The sequence below is a fragment of the Callorhinchus milii genome, unplaced genomic scaffold, assembly GCF_018977255.1.
Source record: "Callorhinchus milii isolate IMCB2004 unplaced genomic scaffold, IMCB_Cmil_1.0 Scaffold8, whole genome shotgun sequence".
Lineage (NCBI taxonomy): Eukaryota > Metazoa > Chordata > Chondrichthyes > Chimaeriformes > Callorhinchidae > Callorhinchus > Callorhinchus milii.
Window position 1 is genome coordinate 13553223 of NW_024704749.1, and position 11105 is coordinate 13564327.

Sequence of the window (11105 nt, forward strand, 5' to 3'; positions counted from 1 at the left end):
CATGTTTGACTTGAACTCACTATTTGTAACGTACTTAAGAGTTGATTGTTCATTTAAGAAGGGAATAGTTTTACTTAGCACGGTGCACAAATTCTTCCCATTATCTCCTTATCTCCCCACTTTGCCCTCAGGTTTATCCCGATTAATGTCTTAACTTGAATAACACTTTAAACAGGTTGATGGGCATTTTCTCCCCCAGATACACTTATCATTTAAATGTTCATTTGGTGACAATAGATAAATGTATGATTATATATAATCAAAAATACTTTCCCGGTCAGCACAGTGCCAATACAGTCTGTTCAAATAAAATGAGTTAAAAGTCCTTTCGGTTTAAATTTTTTCAAGAGAAGAATAGGTTACATACAGCGCTGCTCTGTTTTTTTTTAAAAAAATATTTGAGGTTTGTGTGGCGTTCTCTTTTGTCAAGTGTGTTTTGTTGATGTTACTGGTGGTAGCTGACAAGTCAAACCCACTGTTGGGCAAGTGGTTCTGTTTGGAGACGTACAAACACGCACCAGAGCAATGAGTTGCTTCCTGTGCTGCAGAAACCAGTGGATTGAAGAACCAAACGAGAAAATCTGGAATCCTACAATTGCACTGAAATAGACGGGACATGAGAAAGGAATTGGAGAATTGGGAGTCTGAGGACTTCTCTGTCTAAGTAATTCAAGTCCTCCACGCCGGTTGGAAAATGTCATTCACAGCCCTTGGAAATCGGTGTGTAACTCTTCTCCGAAGCCATGGCCTTTAAAAACTGCTATCCTCTTCGTCCTCATCTTCTGTAAGCATTATCTTGGGAATGTCTGGAGGCACATCTTTCCTGGGAAACGTGGCCCTGAAGGACAAGGAGATGTTCAGTATATTGCCTGTAAAATATGTATTGTCTTTGGGGGACAAATCTTCATCACTGGCTTCTAAATAGCCCAACTCCTCAGTCCTGCTCCACTCACAGTAATCGTACTCCTGCGTGTCAGCGCTTGCAGTCACACCGTTTGTTACTTTGCTATAGCGGTGACTTTTACCAGCCATTTTGCGCCTTGAGGTGCCATTAGGCATGTCTTGCGAGCCCTCGATCCCAGCCAGAGTTCTCACTGTTGTCTTATTCGAAGAGAGGCTTGATGAACTGGGCGGTCGGCAGTGGGACTGCAGATATAATGCCTCGTTGGAGCTCTGCGATCCTCCCAAATTCGACTGCCGAAAAGTTTCCTTGAAAAAGGAATTGTCCATGCTGCTCTCTGGAGTGAACTGCAGGTCAAGTTTTGGGATGAAAATGGCGTCTCCGACGTCCTCTTCAGTAGATTCGTGGTCAAACATAATCGGTGATTTGCTGTCAGGAACCTTCGCATACTTGTCCAATGAGTCTGCCCGTGAAATAGCACCATCGCGATTCACATCTGAAGTGCACTGTTCACCTTGCAATTGGCCCATCCATGTTGGGCATGCATCCTTATCTCCATCATTAAACCAGGTGTTTTGATGGTGTCCGAAGCTCCATTCCGGTTCTACGAACCACTGCTGGTGGACATTTACCTTTGCCTCTGGTGGTCTGAAATCTGAGCAGTGCAACCAACCGTCCCTGACATCATCTTTGTTGTGGGAAAACTGTTCGCCTTCATGGTCGCTTTCATCTGTGTCCTTCCACTGTTCTTGAGAAGACTTCAGGTTCTGGTAAAACAATCCCTTCTTGTCTTCCAGAACATTGGAATCAAAGTCCATCGTCGGGATTTTTATAACTGAAAGCCGTTTGGGGGGTTCTCTCGCTGTCTCGACAGCCCGTTTGCTGTGGAGACCCAAGTCATTGACCTGATAGACCAGTAAGTCCATCACTGAGAGTTGTTCCTCTTCCATTCTGCAATTGGACAGATTGCCAGTGAGAGACTGATTTCTGTTGAAGAAAGTAAGGGGAAAATGTGTTGGCTACACTTGATCTGGGTGGATATTTCCATCTCCGTATGAGATGCACTGCTCAGGTTGTAATTACAATAGTATTTGCATGAAAATCTGTGCCACCGTTTTATTAAAATGATTGCCTGAGACCAGCAGAAGATCGAGCCTCTGCCACGACACTCTTTGCCTTTTCAACCTGAGTTTCTCGGAAGTCTATGTTTACCTGATTGTGTTCTGCTGCTTCTGAGGTAGAGACTTGAGTGTCATGTGTTGGTCAGATTTGCTTTTGCTCTTGGCCGAGCTATTTGGCGTGCTGGAGCACTGTAGTTGGTGACTGATTTTTAACCAATTGTGACTAATCGCAGGTGAAGCCATCTCTAAGGAATTCAGTTGGGGAAATAGTTGGTGCAACATTAGAATAGCAAGTACAAGAACAATTTTGTTTCATATACAGGACAAAAAANGAGCATTGCATAGCGCTAAACAGTGTTAAAGCAAACTACAACAATAACATCTGGCATTTATACAGTGCCCTTTGCAGGGCAGCATCTCAAGAGTGCTTATTATAAGTGAATATAACTTAATATGTGCGCATTAAGGCAATCAAAAGGATATAGAGGGGATGTGTGACCCACATCTGTAAGGGTTAAACAATTATGGTATTGTTTGATTTTTGTGGTCTTATTTTCAAAAGGTTTGAGCTACATGAGCTGAGGTGCAAGAGCGAGTTTCTGGGTCTTCACTGTGAGATCAAGCGCTCAGTCTCACCTTGTCGAGGACTGAAGCCCAGATGCCTGAGTCGACCCCCAGCACTCAATGGATTGATTATCTTCAGCCTTGAATAAACGGACAGAGTCAACCACTTTTCCATAGCACATAGGACTACGGCAGTCTGCCATAGTAACTACTGCATGTTACAGGGACTGGTTTGTATTGATTCCCGACAGGTAAAAAAATAATAAAGTAACGATTATTTGATAATGGCACAAATAATAATTCTTTCATTTTGTCTAATAATAATAAACCTTGCATTTGATATAGCGCTTTATCACATCGTTGAGACGCCTCAAAGCGGGATTTACTGTGTAATGACAGTATTTTTGGGCAAAAATAATTTAACCCGCAACACGCACTTGTGTTATTGTGGGTTAAATCTAGCTGGTACCTCTTCCTGTTCTGGTACCCCATGCCTGAATCTAGATTAATTTGGGTCAGCAGTTTATGTCTGAAGTGCCTCCTGATGCCGTCTTGGTTCAGTATGTCACCATCGATGATCTGGGTCTTTGAGAGATGAAACAAAAGTAAGTTGTTTGTTGATTTATTGAATACTATATTGCCCATCGCAGCAGCAATGAACCAATATATATTCCAAGTAAAGCATCTCAAATAGAATCTCAACAAAGAAACTTCTTTAAAGAAAAGTTATATTTAAAGGTAAAACATGGATGTTTCCTGTTATATTGTTTTCTCTGAGTGTCTGCGAGGTTTGATCTTAAATAGGAGTTAATTTTATCTCCCTGTTGCTCGGTCCCATTTGTCTCCTCAACGGTCAGCCACAATAAAGCCCCAGCAAGCAAAACAGGCGAGTTTCCTTCGCAGGATTTCAAAGGAAAAAAAATCTCGGCCTTCCCCTTTGATCAGTAAATCCAAGACATTTTAATTAGCCACAGCATAACAACAACAACAATTACATTTGTATCGCGCCTTTCACGTCGGGAGAACCACCCAAGGCGGTGACAAACCTGCCTTGCAGCCTATTCAGTAGAATACACATCTATTGATCGACTCACAATACAGTTATATTACGTACACTATGAGCGTTTGCAGACTGCAGAGATGATGGCGCCCTTTGGCTTGTACACACATTGACCTTCTTCACCTTTGTGTGATTCCTCATCTGAGTTGCGAGTAAATTTGCTGTTTTTCCTGATACGTTCAAAGGATCTACACCACTGGAACTTTGGCTACTTTGACAAAGAGAAAGAGAAGAGTAAAGCAACTACTTTATCAGCAGCTTTTCTCTTAAGAAAATTCACCGTAGCACAACATTCAGCTGTGGGTCTGGCTGAGTCGGTCGGGCCCTTGTCTCTGAGTTGAATTGGTTGTGAATTCAAGCCCCTCGTCGGGACTTTGAACTCACTTGGTAGACTGGGCTGACAGTGCTGAGGGGAAGTGCTGCATTGTCAGAGATGGCATCCTTCGGATGAGACATTAACGCAGTCTGCCCGTTCGGAAGATGCTAAAGATCCCTCGCGCTATTTGAAAAAAGAAGGGAGTTTCACCTGGTGTCCTGGCCAACAATCCTCCAGATAGAATTGGTCATTCACCACATGGCCGTTCGTGGGAAATTGCTATACGCAAATTGACTGTGTTTGTCCACAAAATGGGCAGTCAGTACACTTCACAGTAAAATCCCGCAAAGTGCTTTGAGCCGTACTCCTGGATCAGAAAACTTAATTTGGAAACCAATCCTCCTCTGCTCTTGAAGGGAAAACGCTTGTAAATTAAGACTGAGCTTAACAACTTTCCACAATTTGGTTATCTTAGTATTTAAACTTACAAATGGTCATAAAAGGCTAAGACTATGTGGAATTTCAGGCCTCTAATTCCCACTGCATTAGAATTCCGAAACGCGTTGAAACTACATCCCAAGAAAGGGTACTATAATAATAGCCTTTATATTTTCCTCTTCAGACAAAGTACCTTTGAGGCAAGCGATACAAGGCGGGGGTGACTTCAATAAAGTGATCACCATTTTGCATGAACATAATTGCTTGACTTTTAAGACAAAGTTTTAAAACTTTCAAATTCGTAAAAAGTCCAAGAGATCTCGAAACTTTTGATAAGGACGCTTTACTACGCCTTCAATCAATGTTCGCCAGCGATCTTCCCTGTAAACGTGAGCTGGCCTTGTCTTCAATCAAATGAGACCTTAATGTCTCTACCGCAGGGCACTTTAATCTCCAGCCAAGAACACACTCAAATGAGTGTATTTATTTCCCTTCTTTTTTGGCACCAGGGGAAGTTAATGATGAAACATAAACTGACAAAGGGGTGTTTGAGGAGAAGGAGAAAATAAGACGCATCAAGCGAAACTTGCTTTACCTCTTTGTGCATCTTAATCTTTGGCCTCTGAGTGCAGTGTCCTGTTTCAGACCTCTGATGTAACTCTCGGATTCAAACTGTGTTGGTTGACAGAACTCAGCCTTTGGTATTTTGATCTGGAAGCAAGAAAGTCTGTCATTTAGGGAAGTGAGTGACAAAACCCCATCGGAAAAGTGACCCACGGAAAAGGTAAGCTCATCATTTATCCCCACCTTCCCCTCCCTCCCCAATGCCTAATGTGCTGTTGTAATCATTCCATGGACCAACTATGTAGACTTGGCTTCATCGATTGAAGATCTACGACACAATCCCTTTAGTAACGGTGTCTGCAACAGTGGACATTACATTCCTAAATAAGACCAAATGGACTTATACTTTAGGGGCATTTTGAGAACATTCTCTAATCCTTTCTCTGCCCCCCATTCCTTCCTTGCCCCCTCTCTCACCTCGGTTTTCACTGCAATCCCTGCAGATATCAGAAAGATGGGGGTTGGGGGATGGTGGGCAGTGTTGTTTGATCGCAGCAGAGTTACAACAGGAGAACATCGATAAAACACTTGGTGCCCTATTACAAAAAATTGGCTCAACATTATGCAGATAAATCATCCTGACACTAAACTGGGTCACTATGCTTTTTCGAAGCAAATGTAAAATATGCTGGCATATTACTAACTCAGCAAAACAGTCAGAAATAAATTGTCTAACTAACTCCCTAGCCCCTATGACCGCTTCCCCAGTCCAGCTCTCATCTGTTTTGTTTTTAAATCGCCGCGTCCCACTTTATTTTAAATAGCGAGATTTAAGTTCAACATCGTTGATCACAGCTCTGATTTGCAAAGCCTGACCAGATTGACCTTGGAAGTTTGCCCGCAGGAAGCTTGGCAGACAATGCTGCCTAATGACAGGCCATGCGGTTTTAGCTGGTTAATCTCCACCCCTGGTCGCACACACTATGTTCCCCAAGCCTTGGCTCTCACCAACCCGCACCTCGTAATCTCCGGTATTAGATAAAACAGGGGTGCATCACTCCAGCTGGAGATTGCACATCTCATTCCAGTCAACCGGAAAATTTCCATGCGTCGGTGGTGCAAGTATGTGGAACTCATTGTGATCTGGGGATGTGTCAGACACCCGGCTAACAAAAAAAATGGCACCAATGGGAAGGGGAAACGTCCAGGAATGGTGTACCAAAGTTCAAATTTTAAAAAAAATTAATTATAAAATTGTTTTTATTCCCCACTTAAATAATTCACGATGTAAATTAGGCAAACCTGAAGCAGGTTTCCTTACTCCACACTGTTAAGCTTGCAGTAAGTAGGTAGTAGGATTAGGGGATCACTTTCCGGGTGTAATAATCCCTCAAAAAAATCCACGGTTGTTTGTGGGACACTGCACTGCTGTGCGCAATTGGCTGCCACGTTAGGGTTAGGGTTAGCAAAATACACACTACACAATCCACTTTACAATATATCCTGGAAAGCGCTTTGAGATATCTCAACGACTTGATAAGGCGCTATATCAAATACAAGGATTATTATTATAATTAGTTAAAATAATGCCTTGTCCGAGTGTGGGAAATGAATTACTTACAATGATTTTGTTGTGGGTGTGGGGAGCTGCAGATTTATCATGTTTCCGTGGTTTACTGTTGAAACTCTTCAAGGAAGTTTGTAGGTCTGAATTGTTTGTTTTCTCTAAGCAGGAGTTTCTGAACTCTTTCTCAGATTGGATCTGACGCTTGGATTTTTTCCATAAATGAACACTGACTTTCCTATTTATTTTCTAACAAAACGTTACAGTGAAACGTCAGTATTGATCATTCATGGCACTGTGGTTTTTGTGGGTTGTTTGGGGCATGGTTAAAGGAAAAACAGAGAGGAGACAGACCGAAGGGTAGTTAAAGATATAGAAATGCAGAGATGGGGGAAAACAGATCAAGAAAACGGGAGAGAAAAACAGACCAAGACTAAAATCAAGGGGAGAAATTCCATGTGGGACTCGATTTTTATTTTAGATTTTTATTTTTAATTTTAGATTGCGTTTCGCCCACAAAATATACAGTCAGTCCACTTTACAGCATATCCTGTGAAGCGCTTTGAGACTTCTCGACGACATGATAAGGCGCTGGGTGTCAAATGCCAGGATTATTATTATGATTTACTAATGCTAATATTCTTAGCATTTCAAAGCATTTTGTTAAATTCACTCTTAACCTGGAAGCCAGTCTCCCCTCTGTAGTTAGTTCTTAAAATAATACAGAAAAAAACCCAGCTTAAATTATGCCTTTATTTAAGAAATTGCCAAATTCTGGCTGCTAAATGCTTAGTAAGGAAACAGAGCAAATTTGGAGCCAGGTGTGATTTCTATCCTTCAAAGAGAGAGAGAGAGGGAGAGAGACGGAGAGAAACCTGAAACAAACCAAGCAGTGCACTGAGCAAATTGATTCTAAGAGAGGAAGATGTATACAGCATTTGAAAAGGAGCAATTGATTAAAAGCCGGGAAGCTAAAAAGATTATTTGGTGATAATCTGACAGCAGTGATTTGATAGCAGGCAGTTAGATTCAGACGTCTTTTTTTTTTACCCCCTTAGAAGCTGGTGACTGTAGATACTCCTGGTTCACATCAGTAATAGTTGCCATTGAGACGGACAGACTCTCGCTGCTATGTCCTGTCCTGTCTGTCAGGTTATGACTCTACTGCCTTGTGAGCAACTTGCGGCAAAAGCAGTTTAAACCTGTAGCATCTCTGGTTACCATGGACTCAGCCTCAGGAAAGCAAGTGCGGAACATTCCCCGCCACACAATGGGTAGATCACAGAGCTGGTGATCAGAGCGTAGGTTCCAAATTTGTTTGAAGCCATCAGTTAACTCGGCCACTTTGACTCTTAAAACCACGACTTGTAAAGACAGCAACGTCCACGTCATAAATCTTAGCATTTTCACCTCATCAGCTTTCACTGTTTCTGACGATTCCTGAAATGGGGTTTGAACCCACATTAATGTTTAATTACATTAATCAAGTGCAATGAAATGGCTTGTTTAAATTGTGCAGTGGTGAGGATAATAATAATTGATTATAAGCCTTGCATTTGATATAGCGCCTAATCATGTCGTTGAGACGTCTCAAAGTGCTTCACGGAATAGATCGTGAAGTGGAGTGACTGTATTTTGTGGGACATCGGCCAAAAGTGATGAGATGTGAGAGGTTAAGTGTGTGTCACTGACAGATTAGAAACGTACCTCCACTAGTTAGTTCAGAATCAGAAAATATGAACCATACAACAACAACTTGCATTGACACAGTGCCCCTTTACGTAGGGTAGCAGCTCGTGGAGTTTAAATAGAAGTGCAGTGAATTAGAGACTGTATTTACAATTTTTTTTCCAAATGCTGCAAGAAATGAGAGCAAATCGAAATGCAAGTGAGATTTTTCCCCAGAGATCTCCAGTCAGTGTAAGACCTTGGCATTAAATCAGAGACCGTCTAAAACATTTGGATATTTTGGTAATAACATTTCATGGAAGATATGTGTGTGAGTGTGGGTGGGGGTGTGTGGGGGGGGGTGTCACGGAGACATGACGTATGATATGCCTGCAGGAGTGTGATTAACGTTAAAGCCTTTTTACGTTGTGTGTGTGTGTGTCTGAATTTCATTGCTACGGGTTTTGTATCCTCACAACAGCAGCTGTTTCCATGGAGACACATTTCATCCTTTCATCCTCCTCACTGCAAGGAGGACCAATTGGCTGTTGATTAAACCCAGCAAATTGCTCTAAATATCCCAGCACGCACGCCTGCTATTGAACCAGCCCAGTCCCAATCCAGCCCTGGATTCAAAGCCCCTCTTCGTATTATTATTTTTTTTGCAAAATATTTTGTGTTTTCAGGTGCATGTTAAGAAATTCTGCATTTTATCTGCACACTGACACACGCCTCCCCTTTATATTGCAATTACTCAAGGGATGTAATCCAACCACACATGCATTAAGCATAACTAAAACGCACACAACGATATGCAGATCTGACTCGACAGTGTTTTGTGGCTTATTTATATTTGCAAAAGCCGGCTGAATTAAGCTTGCGAGGGAGACAGACACCAGAGGTAAGGTCAGGTTTTCCCTTTGCTGGGATGCTCAGTACTGTAATATGCTTTAATCCATCCATCCATACTTCGCTTTCCTCCCTCCCTCCCTCCCTCCCTCCCACCCTCCCTCCCTCTCTCCAATAACACTGTTGAACCATCATTTAACAGATTTTTAAACGGTGTTGTCATCATATGCCTTGAAGCAACTTTATTTTTCGTGTCATAACCTCAGTATCGTACCTCTCTTTTTTTTCTAATCGAGCAGGCTATTAGCATGGATGACATTGCAGTAATTCATCCCTATTTCTGCTGGAGAAGTAATACTTAATAGTCCATTAAAGTGCACAAGGTTTGGCCTTTGCTGACGTGTTGGTGCCGGGTGCTTTAAGTAAGCCGAATGATGCTCCTTCTTCAGACAGAATCGATTACTAGCTTTTCAATTGCTCTCTCTCTCTCTCTCTCTCTCCCTTTCTGTAGCTTGAATTGTTGCAGTTCTCCTCTGCCTCAGCCCTGGTTCTCTCGTTAAAACACATTGTGAGAGTCACTCAATGCCTTCCCTGTCCAAAGGCAGCAATCCTCACTCTCCAAGAATGGAGCCGGGCGTTTTGATCTTCCTGCTGTACGTTGTGATTGTCCATGAATTGGTTTGCGGTTGGATGGAGTACAAAAGGCAAGCAGCCAAACCCAAAAAACAAGCAAGTCCCGTCTGGTCCTCGGGGTGAGTACTGCAGCTGACAAGTTCAATTTATTTATTTAATTACTATCAATAATTATAATCCTTGCATTTGATATAAAATATATTTCGCCCACAAAATACACCGTCAATCCACTTTACAATCTATTCTGTGACGCTCTTTGAGACATCTCAACGACTTGATAAGGCATTGTATCAAATGCAAGGATTATTATTGTTATTATTAACAGGAGCTGAAGGGGAGGATTCTCTGCCCCCAGTGACTGTTCTGCCTTTCCAGGTCCTGCCGATGAGCCAGGCTGGGTGTGTTGTCAATCAGCAGTGATTGCCCTGGGATACTGTGGACCCTCCTGGCTCAGGAACTGGACGACCGAAACCCCCACCGAGGACTGGCTTGATTCCAATATTTCGCTGTCAGACATGACTCCTTGGAGCCAGTTCAGCCCCAAGGAGCTCCTGCTTAACCACCTTCTTTTCACAGTTTGTGAAACTATCAAACCGACTCGATGTTGCACGTGTATTGGCGTGTCAGCTTAGAGTTTGTAACTTCAAAGTCCTGGGGTTTGTTAACGTTTTACAAACTAAATGTGACATTGGTTTCTGTCATTTGACAGTCACCAAAAGATTGACTTTTCTGTGAGTTTCTGATAGCTCTTCCCATCTGATCGGCAGGTATGTGAAGTGCAGGAGCCCGGCTAACACCAGGTGGCCAACCCACACCATGAAACGGGAGAAGTTCAGGGACTGGAAGAAGTCTGGACGTATTGTGAGGAAAGCGTGAAACAGCAATGTAACTCAGTGCTATACTTGTCAAGGTGGGGAGATCTGTTACATCCCTAACGTCTGCACAAAGCTGTCAATCCAGAACCCATCAGAGTGCGGTGGCGGAGCCTGTCACACCAAATGTCTTGTGTCATATAATTGTTGCAAATGAAACAACTGACATTGAAAACAATTCTAATTGTTTTACGTGTTCAGGGTTATGTCTGAACAAAGCTGTTCTGTGTTATTCCTTGTGTTTTTTTCTGTTTGTTACGTGGCAATAGATGACAGGAATACAAGGATATCTGCAAGAGTAACTCAGTGCTGCCGTCCAGTGGCACAATGTCTGGGACCGACCCCGAGATCTGTTTTACTTGGGGATGGTGCTGTGCAATCGGAAAGCATTGGAACATAGGAACAGGAGGAGGCCATTTAGCCCCTCGAGCCTGTTCCGCCATTGTATAAGATCAGGCTTTGTACCTCAACTCCAATTACCCGCTTTTGCCCCCCGGCTGTTTGTGGGGACGCTGCTGTGCGCATCGGCTGCCATGTTTCGCCCACAAATATACA

The 11105-nt window shown here is 42.7% G+C and overlaps 1 long non-coding RNA gene across 1 annotated transcript; it reads left to right on the forward strand.

The window, feature by feature from the left end:
• The first annotated feature begins 9012 nt into the window (after positions 1-9012).
• LOC103180410 lies at positions 9013-10722 on the forward strand. Its single transcript, XR_488105.2, has 3 exons — positions 9013-9097; positions 9557-9797; positions 10446-10722. It is a non-coding gene; the product is annotated as an uncharacterized LOC103180410 (long non-coding RNA).
• Positions 10723-11105: the final 383 nt, after the last annotated feature.